This window comes from Molothrus aeneus, chromosome 12 (assembly GCF_037042795.1).
Source record: "Molothrus aeneus isolate 106 chromosome 12, BPBGC_Maene_1.0, whole genome shotgun sequence".
Lineage (NCBI taxonomy): Eukaryota > Metazoa > Chordata > Aves > Passeriformes > Icteridae > Molothrus > Molothrus aeneus.
Genome location: NC_089657.1, coordinates 10433954 through 10445942, shown reverse-complemented (window position 1 = coordinate 10445942; position 11989 = coordinate 10433954).

Sequence of the window (11989 nt, the reverse complement as noted above, 5' to 3'; positions counted from 1 at the left end):
CATCCTGAAATTCCATATTGCTGCTGCACAGCCTGATCAGTGCCTTGTCAGAAACCACCACCATGGTGATCCTGGGCTCAGCTCACAGCAGCAAAGAGTGAAATCAGCTCGGGGATTACCTTTCCTTATCCAAAGGAGTGATTGTGACAGACAAATTTGAATAATCACCGGGGCCAAGGGCTGCAGGTGCCAGAGATCTGGGAACTCCTACCTTTGGAATCTCCCTGTGCTCTTCCTTCAGCAGGCTTTGCTTGGAGCCGCAGCCTGAGGAACAGGTTTGCATGAAACCATCGTGATGGTTGTACAGAGTGCACCGTGTGTCACTGTCTCCATGTGTCACCCTGTGTCACTGAAGGTCACCATGTGTCACCCTGTGTCACCGTGTCCCCCCAGCCCTGTGCCCCCGGGGCAGAAGGCAGAGATGCTGAAGAACCGTCCGTGCTTTGGCCACCTCCTCTTGGGGTTCCTTCTCAAACCCCAGGTGGGAGCCGGGTGCCTTTGACACACAGGTGGGAATAACCGGGATTCTCCAGGGCTGCCACAGACATTTCCCTGCTCCGGGTGACATCTACTGGTGGAAGGATCTCTGTGTTTTCAGGAGGGAGCTTGGAAATATACACCAAATTTAACACAGGCACCTAAATCCAAAGCAGAATTTATAGTGTAAACGTTTGTGTATTTGTTTGGGTTATTCTGTGGGCAAAGGGAGGCAGATTTGTGGCAGGAAGGCAGGGTTCTTGGCAATGTTGAAATGAGAGCAAAATAAATCACTGCAGAGGGTTTTACAGGCAGCACTTCAGCTGAGCTATGAATAAGTGGGATTATGCTGTCGCTGCCTCCAAGGCTTTTCTGTGGTTTTGTTCAGTTTGTTTGTTCTGCTCTCCCTATACAAAGGAGCTGTTGGTAGGAAGTGTCACACTGTCAGAGGATTCTGAAAGCCAGGTCCACTGTGGCAATCTGAGATGGCACCTTTTTGTTTATAATCAATGCTTTCTGGCCCTGGCATGTCACAGGCTGTTGCTTTAGGAAACAAGTGTAAAGCAGGCTTTTCTTTCTGCTAGTGGCTTGTATTATATGGGTTTTTTTAAAGTTACTGACACTGAAAATTAATCCCCTGTTAGAGACACCTTCAGAATACATCAAGCAAAGAACAAGAAATTAGAAGTTAAGAAAGAGCCAAAACAGATTTTTTTAGGTTTTTTAAAAGTCCTTTTGGCAGACAGAAAATTTTATTTGTAAAAGGCACAGAGTTCATAAAAGATAATTGGGATTTAAAGATGATTTCCCTGTCCACATAATTAGTGTAAATATATTTAGTTTGGTCTATGAATTCAGAAGCAAAATTAACTGTAACTACAATGGTTTCTCTTTGGGGGGTTGAATTCCCTTCACTTTCCTGTAGCTGATTTGGCTTTACCAGGGCTAAGTGCTCTGCTTGTCCATTTCTCATCTTTCCCATCTAAACTTCCTCGGGTTACTGTATGGCTCAGTCAGTGGTTTAGAGATCCTTGAGGAAGTGAAAGCATTTTACTGCTGACATCAAAATTGACTTGATTGAAGACTGCAATGAGCAGAAAAAAAAAATCAGCACAGATTTGGATTTTTGAGACCCCACAGGATGAAAAGACCTCTTAGATTCTACTTGGTCTCTTTTGTAACAGTGAGTAAGTTAGATATGATTCTGTAAATGTGTACTCTAGAGCTGTATTCCTGGCATTCTGTTAAGCCAGATGTTGCTGTGCTCACAATGTCATTTCATTATATATAAATGCTTAAACTTGTCTTTTAATTATGGCTTAGAATATTATTTCAGGGAAGTTTACTAAACCAGGTCCCAGAAAGACACAAATGGCAGGCACCAGGCACTCACTGCTGTTACTGAAGGTGTTTTCCACAGCACTTTCCTCTGTTTGCTCTTGTGTAGGATGTGAAAAAGCCCCTGATGCCCTCAGACCACAGCAGGACAATGAAAGAATGTTATTGCTAAAGAAAACTCCTGAATGATGATGAAACAGAGAAACTCACCTTAAGCTGCTCCTTTCCTAGGATGTGTCTCCTGGAATGAAGTCACACTGCAAAGGACTTTCAGAGCTTTGATTTTATAGCTCTTGAAAAAAATGGTGTTTGTGTATGTTTTGGGAGTTTTTTTGTGCGTTGTAGGTTTGGTATTTTAATGTTAAAAGCAAGTCCTACAGACTTCCTGAAATTGTCCATACTGAAAGATTACAGAAAATAGAAAACTCCTGAGAAATGCTTGGATAAGAAGAAAGTTCCTGTGATCCAGATGGACTACTCTATCCTAGAATAGGTACTTTCCACAATTGTTACCCATTCAGTATAATTTACAGGGAATGACACATTAGTCACTGTGCTGGGACTCTAATGACCCATAGCAGGATAAATTATGCTGTGTGCTCACACAATTGTTTCCTTGAAATATGTTTATCTTTCTGTGAGTACAGGCTGGGATCACAGGATGGTTCGAGGCACCAAGACTGTCTTATGAGCCCATTCAGCTATTCCTGCAGGCAAGGTCAGCTGTCTTTGTCAAATTTACACACAAATTAGTAGAGTTAAGGATTCATTTTGTCATTGCAATTTGTGAGAAAATTAATGAATCATCTCTTGGTAGGTGTTTTAAATGTGAACAAGAAATGTTTTGTAATTAACTCACTACGAGCCTGTCTACACTAAAGGTCCTAAAATCCAGGAAAGCTGTAGACCCGGGAAGATGGGCACTGGCTGGTGTTGTGTGATGGGCAAGCCTGAATATTTGCTTGTGTATTACATCACTTGTGTTCCTTGTCCTCTTCCCCTGCCATGAATATTTACCTTACTCTTCCTTCCTTCATTTCCATGGGTAATTCTTTGCCATTTTCTTCCACTGCCAGTTTCTCTACAAAGCTCTTTCCCAACATCACCTCATGCTGAGAGGAGCAGGTACCCCACATCAGGAGAATCTGAGCTTCCTCTCCACTTGTGACACTTTCTGACAACAGCACCACACTGAGGTACCTTGGAAACAAGCTTATAAATAAAACGAAGAAATAAATAGTGGTGCAGATTTGTAAAATTTTGGAACAAGAAACAATATCCTGCAATACTGATCTTTGCAGAGGATGCTGCTGTGTGTGTGTATACGCGTGTGTGTGCATGTATATATATATATATATATATATATATATATATATATATTACTTATACTAATTTTTTATATTTTATATACATACTAATTTTTTATTTTGTATACAAAAATACAAATTTTGTATTTTTGTATACTATTTGTATGTTATAAATTTGTATACTATTTGTATGTTATAAATTTATATACATTTGTATGCTATAAATTTATGTAAATAAATATATATCTCATGCATTTTTAGTATGTATATGCATAAATATATATTCTCTTTAGCCACTTTGTACTTCCCCACGCAAGAAAGGTCAGTATTTTGTAAAGTCAGAGCAGCTGCGGCTGAGGTGCTAATTTTTGCAGAGGCTCTGGCAGCTGGATCCCCGCAGTGCTGCCCAGCAGCCGGGAGGTGGGGCACGGGCTTTGCTGCTTCCGGCTGGTGATGGTGGCAGGAGCGAAGCTGAACGCCGATCCTGAGGCTTGTAAGGTTCAGAAAAGACAAAGTAGCAACAGATTGCTGATTAAAATTGCATAAGTGAAACAGTAGAAAGTGAGAATTTTTAATACCACTCTCAACACTGAAGCTGGTTGGCCATGAGGTCTCTTAGCACTGCTGAAAATGTTGTCAAATCCAGGTGGCAGAGGTAGGGAACAGGGAAAAATGGAACAGTAGGGAATGAAACTAAGGGGAATATGATGTAGCTCTATTTGCCACTGTTTCTGAAACTCTTTGGGGCCGTAATTAACTGAGAACACTGACTGTACAGATTTCAGCTTAAAATATATACATTTTCTATGTTCACAGCAAGGACCAGGCAAAATCCAATATAAAAGCTGAGTTTGAATATAAGGCAAAACTTGTTCATTTACATTGAGGTAAATTTAGATCAAACCCACAGAAGTCCTCTAGCAGAGTTGTTAGGAGTTTATTCTGCTGTAATTGTGAGCAGAGACATCTCCAGTCTCTGGACAAGCTGTGAGAAGCTCAGCCTGAGCTCCATCACATCCAGGAGTCACAGCAGTACTTGGCAGCTTGCAGGAGCCTTTAGTTCTAGGTTGATAAGCACATAATTGTGATTCAATTAAACTCAGACAACACTGCATTGATACCCACAAAGAGATTTTTCCTTCCCTAGGCTGCTTCCAGCTTTGGAGCAGTCAGTGCACATCCCTGTTTAGGAGCACATTGTAAAAGGTGCATTCAGATGTTTGGAAAATTCCATAACTTCCCAGGAACAGCTGCTCTGAGACAGCATGGCTATTAATTTATCAAGCATATTTATCCACTCTGAATGGACTGAAAGTGCTTATCTTGTAGTTTATAGAGTTGCATCCTCTGGATGAGCTCCTCAAAGCACTCTGCAGGTAAAGGTGTGTGTTAACACGTTGTTAGTACCATGTCCTAAATAACAATGGACTTGGGCTCTTCCCCAGAGGAAGAACTTGGCCCTCACCTGGCTACAACCTCCTCCCAGGGACTTGTAGGAGCCATAACATCCCCTTTGAGCCTCTTTTCTCCAGCTAAACGCCCCCAGCCAGTCCCGAGGAGGTTTGTGCTCCAGCCCTTCCCCAGCTCCCTCGCCCTTCTCTGGACACACTCCAGCCCCTCAATGTCTTTGTGTAGTGAGGGGCCCAAAACTGAACCCAGGATTTGAGCTGTGGCCTCAGCAGTGCCCAGTACAGGGGGACAATCACTGCCCTGGTCCTGCTGGCCACACTACTGCTGATACAGCCAGGATGCCACTGGCCTTCTTGGCCACTTGGCCTCACCTGGGCTCATGTTCAGCTGCTGTCAACCAACATCCCCAAGTCCTTTGCCACCAGGCAGCTTTCCAGCCACTCTTTCCCAAGCCTGTAGGGCTGCATGGGGTTAGTATATAAATATATTGCTGGTTACAACTCATAACCTGCTGATAATTTACACAACACTTTAGCTTGTCATAATTAGGTCCTATTAAAAATTATTCATGCCATAGAAACTATCTTCCTTCACTCCTCCCATTTTTCTGGTGAAGAAGAGAATGATCATCCCATGTGCAGTTATCTGTGCCATGGCACTAGTCCTGACTTTGCTGCTGGTGCTATCAAAGCAGGTCAGTCTCCCTCAGCTTTGAGAGCCTAATCTTTGGGAAGACTGAGTAAAAGCACTCCTCTAAGTCAGGTAAGGTCCTTCCTTCTCAGTGCACTGATAATTATAATTGCTACCATCTTCCTTCTTTGTGAGGACTGTGAATCCAGTTGGGATCTGGAGAGCCATCTCTGACAATATCAGATGTTCTCAGAACTCTTAATCGAAGGCAGCCCATGAAAGCACCCTGGGGAGTGCTTTATTCTCTGTGTTTAAAAGGACATGAAAGTACAATAGTTCTCTTTATATGGGTACAAAGCAGCCAATTGATCTTGTCAGTTTAATAAATAATACAATTGCTTCCATCAGACACTGTTAATAGACTCCTGTCTGGACTAATGTTGTACAGAATTGTACAAGTACAGAAATGTTATCTTCCTCGGTCTGCCTTGGATTAACCATCTCCCCCTTTGTCACCTAGAGGCAAAGCTTCCAGCAGTAGCTCCTGGAGGGCATCAGATCCCCTGATCTTCATCTCTTTCTTCATTTTAATGTGTGGTCTTGGAAGAGATGAGCTAATTTCCTGATGGATCTGTTTTCTGACTGGTTCTTAACATTTGGATTCAAAGAAGCTTGAGAATGTAAAATATGCAGCAGGTTTAGGGGGCTTCTTTTTGTTTATTTTTAAACCATTCACTGTCTATGGGGTCCCAAGATGCAAAATTTGGATCCTGCTCTTCAAACCCTGTAAAGGTGCAGGGAAGCTGGGATGCAGCTTCACACCTGGGGCATTATGAGCACAAGGACCAGGCATCAGCAGAATTGATACAAGGCTTTGGTTCAAGAAGCTCACAGCTCAGGGCTTTGGGATGCTTCTTGTTCAATGTCAGCATAACCAGCTCATGCCCTTCTGTAGATGCCCCACTCAGCATTTTAAGCAGGCCCTGAGTTTTGCACTATCAGCACTGCTTTTTAGGTGAGCTTTAGGTGGAACACACACACCAGCGTTCACCAAGAAAGTGCTGATAGCATTAGCAAAGGTAGCTTTGAAACTTCTCATTGTCTTTGACTTTAAATCTTTTACTGACTTATTTTCTTTTCTCTGCCATCACAGGAAGTGGTTCTGGGCTTTGCAGCTCAGGGATGTGCTAAACAGGGAAAAAAGAGAAAGTATTTGTCAGAGAGAATAGGTTTTCAGGGTTCAGGATGTTTTACTTTGAAGATCGTTAATTTTACAGCAGTTATGGATGTTACATTTTTACATCTTTCTGCCAATTACGTACCTAAATATATGTTTATATATGCATAGAAGGTTTGTAAATACAAAACCATAAAAATATAGGTATGGTTTATATAAATATGTACATGTGTATATGTATGAATTCAGTGTTTGCTTGCCAGAGCCCCCACAGGTGTTTTCCCCAGATGATGATAATGTTTTCTACTCATGCCTCCCTTAGAGTATCAAAAGAGATATTGTAGTGAGTAAAACAATGGCTGATCCCCTTCTGTGTGTTTGCAAAGAAAATAATTCTAGTTTTAATGCTGGAATCAGTTGTTCAGTTGTTAATAACATTTTTTTTCTCTATAATAACCTAAGTGAATAATGCAGTGATCAATGAGTAAAAACCCCTTCTGGTGACCAGGTATTTAGATTCCCTCTGCCTTGGTTTGCCCTGCTGTAAAATGTAGGTAGCAGCAGTGCCAGAACTCAAAGGGGCATTAGGAGGATAAATACATGATTTACATTGAGCTGTGCTGGTATTTCAGGTGCTGGGACAATATATGAAGGCAAGGGATTTGTAGCTAGAGTTGAATGATATTCAGGCTGAGCAATGGGGTCCTACAGCATGAGGAGAAGTCAACAGACCTGGAATTCTCATGGATCAGTGGGAAAAGTAATTTCTGGGAATTGAATGCTTCATCCCAAAAGTCTTTTTCTCTGGATCCCTGTGGGATCAAGTCTGTGTTTCCATCAGTATTGCTTTTGAAATGTTGCACTGCTTGCAGAGAAAACACATTGCTGCCCTCCAATGTAAGATGGATTCAAATGTTTTTACTTTAAATTCAAAACCTATTCAAAATTTAGATTCCTTGGCTAATTTTAGATATAAATTCAGAAAAAAAAAGAAAACCAGTTCTTTAAATAATAAACTGCTCATGTTGAAAATCAGTTTTTTTATTCCCACATCCATTTTGAACTGAGGTTACTGTGTTTGAAGGGTGAGACCAAATTATGCTTCTAAAGTCACAATTGGTATTTGAAAGGCAGCTCTGTGCCCTCCTTTGAGTGCTATTGATGCTTTCAGCTGGGGCATGAAAGACCTAGAACTCTGATCTCTGGTTTTGGCAAGTCAAGTCATTCAATTCAATTTCAGAGCTCTGCAGCTGTGAAGCTTTACAGTTTTTGATGTTTAAAAAGGTAGGGATTATTTCTGTTCTCTGTGATTTCTGGGAACTGCTGCTTCTGTTAGCAAAGCCAGGAAGAAACCTGTCTGTCTGATGTGCATGGACTGTAAACTGATACCTGGCAAACACCTGAGCAGATATTACACATCTGGCTGGCATCTCCGAGATCAAAGCACTCCCTGATGCTCTGCTGCCCTTTGAACAGCATTTAATTGGCCATGAGACCACATTTTAGGACCTGGGACTGAGCTTTTCCTCTGTGGGTCACTGGATGAATCCAGTTTGGGTCTGCAGGAGGGTGGTTGGTGTTGCCAGCCTCCTTTCCAGCGGGGAGAGGGCCTGGCTCCCTCATGGCCGAGTCTGCGGGCCCTGCTCTCCCTCCTGGGGCTCTGCACTTTGGCTGGGACACATCAGCACGGACTGCAGGGTGGGGACACCCCTGGTGCCCTCTGCAGAGGTTTCAGGCAGGTTTGGCCGGCCTTCCTGAGCTTACAAGGCTTGTCCCAGACCCCACAGAACCCCATTCCCTGGGGAGCAGAGAGGAGCAGATGCAGCAGGCCCGAGGTCGAGCCACGAGTCTGTGGCAGGGAGGCACCACTTGGTGATGGCTCCTGCTGCTCACCCTGCTCATGCATGGTCCCATCCCCTGATGGGGACCCCCAAACCCAGTTGTCAGAGCCCCAGGACCCTGGTGTGTGCCTGAGGGAGGCCAGCACTGCCCACCATGACCCCTTGGCCCAGCCCCACAGCCCCTGTTGAAGCCAGCAGCCTCCACTGAGCCAGACTGTGATAATGGATGGGTGGCTGTTTCCCCAATCATAATCAACTTGTTCTGCCCCTCAGGGACCCTCAGCCACCCCCAGCTGTGGGGCATGGCCTCTGGTCCCATCCCATGCCATTTAGGAGGTCCAAGGGACTTGTGCTTGGCTGTGTCAGCAGTTGTGGCTCTCTGTCTGGGATGCTCTAAAGAGCGAAAACCTGCTTTTGTGCAGAAACTTAATTTTGTGCAGAAACTTTATTTTGTGCAACCCATCTCTTTCCTATTTGGTGTTTGGGGAGGCAGGGAAGGGCAGTGGGAAATGCCTTTCCTCTGCGATCAGGCAGAGCATTGGCCCTGTTGTTTCCACTGTCCTAGAGAAAAAGGATCTGGCACTGTAGAGAGGGACACACCAGGTGTTCTAAGTGGGGAAAATAGTGTGTCTGCACTCTACCCCCACATGATGGACTTATCAGCTAACTGGAGTGTGGTGTGTGCACTCTGAGTGAGCAGCTCCCTGAGGCTTGTGACAAGGACACTGAGCACAGCGACTATATGGTGCAAAAAGGGTCCTTCAGAGACAGATCTGGGATCCAGGTCTCTCCCATGACGATTTCCCAGGCAGGACAGATCTGCATGGGTGCAGGGCAGGGAGGTGGGGGCAGTCAGAGCAGCCTGAGCTGGTGGGGGGTGTTGGGATGCTGACAGCACCTCCTCACTCCAGGGGTGAGTTGGTGAGGGGGGGAGTGTGGGACACGGGCAGATAGATGTGCACTGGGGAGAGGAGACATCAAAGTCATGCTGCAGGATGTTTCCTCTGAGCAGGGGACTCTACCAGGGCTCAATTCAGCTGTGTGCAGCACTCCTGCTGTCTGCAGCCAAGTCCAAAGGCATTGAGGATACCAGCACCTTGCAAGATTAAGCTCTTTGATTCCAATCTCTTCAGCTACAAAGCATGTTGTTTTATCTAGTGCTTGTCCCTGTCTGTTTTAGGCTGTGGTGCCTGCTGAGAAAAGGTATGCATAATGAAATGATTAAATCATGCGTTTTCAAATAATCAAAGTCATGCTGCTTCAGCTATGCAGAAATCCTGTTCCTCTTATGAGACATCTAGCCAGATTCAGAATTTGTTTTGGATTTTACATTTCTTAGAAGGACTCAGAATGAAAAAGAGCATCTGTTTAAGGCCAGTTCTGCATTCCTGTATGCCCAGGGCCAGAGATGATGACATTCATATTCTTCTTGTGTTGCTGCAGAGAGAAAATAACTTTGCAGTCTGATTTTATGCTCTAAAGAAAATCATTCACACTTTGACAGCACTTCAAAATATTTCAATCCTTATTCTGTATATGCTGCTGGCTATGACTGCAGTGCAGAATAAAAACGCTTCACTGAATCAGTACTTATGGGAAGGGGTAAAGTTTCCAAATCACTCCTTTCCATCTTAATTTTGTAACTAATCCCTCATCCCTGCTGTATCTCCAGTTTGAGATGTCTCCCCTGTAACTCTGCACAGCTCCCAGCTCTGGCATCCCTGACACAGTTGGTTGCTCAACACTGCTTGAATGTTGTTCAGGGTAAGGTCAGAAGGTGCAGTGTGGGCTGCTGCATATGGAATCACCTCCTGCCTGTGGGGAATCTCCCAGGGAAATGTGCCCTGGGGTGGGTGGTGAAGGAAGTGACTCAGAAAGACACTGCAAGTACAGTGCATCCTACCCATCCACCAAGGTAAGGTTTCTTCTAAAAAGGAGGCTGTTCAGGCTTTTTTACCCAAAATGAAACTTTGTGTGCTTGTGTGAGGGATGACCATATGTGTTCCCATGTTGTACTGTTTGGGGTCACTTAGAGGAGTACATGAGAAAGCAGCTGAAAACAAACAGGGAACTTGTTATCAAGGAGGACATTGACTTGCCAAGGCCATGAAAGTGACTGAACTGATGGACATTAATATAATTGTTTAAATGAAAAATAATTATTTACAGATGAGGCGGCACAGCACATATAAAGCAACTGCACTGTAAGACTCACTTTTAGGTTAATTTTTGCAGGTCCTAAATAGAGCCTCAGGGAAAAGAGAAGTGAAGAAGTCCCTCCCTACCTCAGTGAGCCACATTTATGAAATTGAGTAACAACAGCAGTCTCCCTAAGAAAGCAGAGATATTTAATCAAAAAGCAAAATATCAAATGTACACTTCAAACAGACAAATGGTGCTTTTTTAGGCCAAGAGGAAGAGTTTAATTTTGACAAAAGAATTTTTAAGAACTCCTCTGCTTTACAATAAGGAAAACTGTCATCACCTGTCTTGTTTTTATTACAGAAGTGTTGTTCCCAAAGACTCCAGATCCACATGTGCAATTCTCCATCTGAAAATTGAACCATCACAGACCAAATTACTCCTGCAGTTTCAGAGAGCCTCATGAAAGAGCCAGTGGTTATATGGCTGCTCTACTGGGATGCCACCCTTGCTCTGCAGCTCAGATGATGGGGACTGCATGGTGATAAAACAGAAGGCATTAGTCCAGCAGAAAGTGTTAACTGGGGACAATGGAAATGCCAGAGTAGCTATATGCAGACAGCAGATAGAGATGGAAGAAAAGGAAATAATCAAATTGTGCATTGAGACAGAGCTTGCTTAGATATCTGTTTACATTTGCACTCATCTTGTGAGATGAATTTGCTATTTTCCTCTAGATATAGATTTCCTCAGATGACAAAATTTAAAAAAAAAGCAGAACTCCCAGCTTAGCAGCAGTGCAGAACAAACTCAGAATTTGAAAATAAAAGAGCAATTTCTTATCCCTGAAAGAACAAAGCTGGATGGTTTTGCTGGTTCCCTTCAGCTTTAAAATGCTGCTGCAGAGCAGAGCCTGGCACTCTTCTCTTTTGCCCTGTGTTGCCCTGTGGTGCTCTGTGGGACAGGACACGATGCTGCCATGGAGAAACCCACATGGACAGAAGAGTCTGGCATATTTAGATATTCACAGACCTTCATGTGGAACTTAAAGCTTTCCCCAACTAGGAGCTAATGTCAACAGTGTCCATAATCAGCCTTTCCTTTGCAGAGCTCTGCCTCATCCTCTGGGCTGTTTTACATCCTACTTGAACCTAAAAACTCCAACCAGCAGCCAAGAGAAGAGCTGTGTGTGGGCTTAAGAGTCTTCAGTGCCATCTACTTGAAAAATATCTGTTACTAAATGGTGTAAAGCCTTTAGCAGTCAAGAGTAGAACAACTTCTTGTCAAAAACAAATTATACCAGTCCATATTGATTTTCCTTGTCTGAGCAATTCCCAGATCAAATGTGCTCTTTCTACAAGTCAAAGGGTGATATTTCTAACTGCAGTCACTTCAAACTCTGAAGAGCTAAACCCCAAGTTTTTCTTTCTGTGCTCCATCATTGCTGTAAATAAAAACTTTACAGTGAAGACTCACCTTACCATTTTGTGGCTGATCCATAAAGCTTACTTTTAAAACAAGGAAAAAGCTTCCCAGCTCCATGAACTGGACATGGCTGTGAAGAGCAATTGCACAAAAAAGACTCAGTTGTGTGCAGCTTTTATGCTCTTGAGCACCCCAAGTGCTCTGATGCATCCTGCCCCCTGCTCCCACTGTCTGACCTGCAT